Source organism: Priapulus caudatus, unplaced genomic scaffold, assembly GCF_000485595.1.
Source record: "Priapulus caudatus unplaced genomic scaffold, Priapulus_caudatus-5.0.1 Scaffold81, whole genome shotgun sequence".
Lineage (NCBI taxonomy): Eukaryota > Metazoa > Priapulida > Priapulimorpha > Priapulimorphida > Priapulidae > Priapulus > Priapulus caudatus.
In genome coordinates, this window is record NW_014577142.1 from 435,319 (window position 1) to 436,918 (window position 1,600).

General features: G+C 35.3%; 2 protein-coding genes across 2 annotated transcripts in view; one reads left to right on the top strand and one right to left on the bottom strand.

Moving 5' to 3' along the window:
* The window catches only part of LOC106821663 (U6 snRNA-associated Sm-like protein LSm6), a 1,550-nt gene extending 1,036 nt beyond the window's left edge, over positions 1-514 (bottom strand). Inside the window, exon 1 of the mRNA XM_014826555.1 lies at positions 397-514. The gene's annotated coding sequence lies outside the window, so the exon portion shown is untranslated. The remainder of the gene's footprint in view (positions 1-396) is intronic.
* Positions 515-1,001: 487 nt separating this feature from the next.
* LOC106821648 (ATP-binding cassette sub-family F member 2-like) overlaps positions 1,002-1,600 on the top strand; it is a 22,295-nt gene continuing 21,696 nt past the window's right edge. Inside the window, exon 1 of the mRNA XM_014826538.1 lies at positions 1,002-1,157. The gene's annotated coding sequence lies outside the window, so the exon portion shown is untranslated. The remainder of the gene's footprint in view (positions 1,158-1,600) is intronic.

Here is a 1,600-nt window from a genome sequence, read left to right on the forward strand (position 1 = left end):
AACACCCCGAGTAACCGATTGTAACCGATCATCGGTTACTTGGGTCCAACCGATGATCGATTACGAAATTACAACCGATTGACAACACTAGTTACCGGTTACTTTAGTCTTTAGTTTAGCCTTTACTGCTTTAGGTGTCATTGCGACTCACAGTCACAGGCAGTGCTGCTATTACTGAGTATTACTATTACTACTACTAGTATTAGTTACTATTTAGTATTACTAATAGTAATACTATTATTACTATCACTATTAGTATTAGTATTACTATTACTATTTAGTATTAGTAACTATTACTAGTATTAGTATTGCTAAACTTGACAAGCCAATTGGAAATTTTGCATTCTATAGGACTACGAGATAAAACACGAAACAAGATACTAAAATTGCGCTCACGTATTTTTTTTTAGGCCGTCAACTCAACGTTCTCATAACAATGACTTCAAACTCGGTTATTCTTTCACGTTTCGATTTCTGTCCGGCGACCGCGTGTACAGATTACGGTGACGCATGGGTGACGTAAACGAATATTGACGTTCAAACAAGTGCAGTACTTGCAGGTTTGATTACTGGCTACACCAACATTATTTCACATCTGCTGAAATTTCGTTGCTATGCACTGAATTTTATTAGGTTGTATTTATGATATAACTCAACATAGCATGTACAACAGCAAATAATTTTAAGTAAGCGTACATGCAAATATTGACAAAAAAGGCTTATTTATTTTAGGCAACACTAGATGGCCACGTTTTCTCAAAAGGATGAGTTGCGGTTGGTTGGTTGGTTAAAGAGACAGTAAATGGGCGTGTCTTTGTACTTCCGATAAACTGATTATTACACTAATCAACGTGCAGTAAATAGTTATAAAATAATTTTATTTACAGCTAATTCACAATTTTTTAACGTTTGTGTTCTTAATTTACATCCAACTCATGAAACAGGCTTATTATTATTTACAGGATAGGCGATAGTAGTATTATTACGGAGATTGACAGGCCCGATTCCTCGCCTTCTTGGTATAGCGCATGGAATGTAGCCACTATCTCGTCGCTATCGCGCCTTCTGCAACTCGCTTTGGTAGTTCTTGCGTAATTCAATTTCAAATACCATAAAAAGTTAATCTAATTGTTTATTCTACAATATTTAACTGAAAGGTTTGTATATTTATCGTTTCGTATATATATTGGCATGCTCTATCGCAGCTGAAAACGATAAGTCCGATTAGTGAATGAAGAATGAATTGTAGGTTCTATGAATGAACGTATCTACAGTACATGCGCCATTGTTGCACACGTTGCGACATCTGCTTGTAAGTTGTAAGTTGTAGAATTCGTGGCGGACCAACATTGTGTGAAGTATAGAATATTTCAGCTTTCTTTAGATACTAATTTTATATATCTCTTAGCGTTAATTTACTATTTAGTAAGATCTGTCGTTATTCAGTTTGTCATGTAGTCTTTAATGAATTGAATGTAATCGATCTCAACATCATGTCCTATTCATGAACATGGCTAGCTCTAGATACAATAATGTAACCCAAACCCAAGAGGATAGGGTTCCTATCCTCTTGGGTTTGGGTTACATTATTGTATCTAGA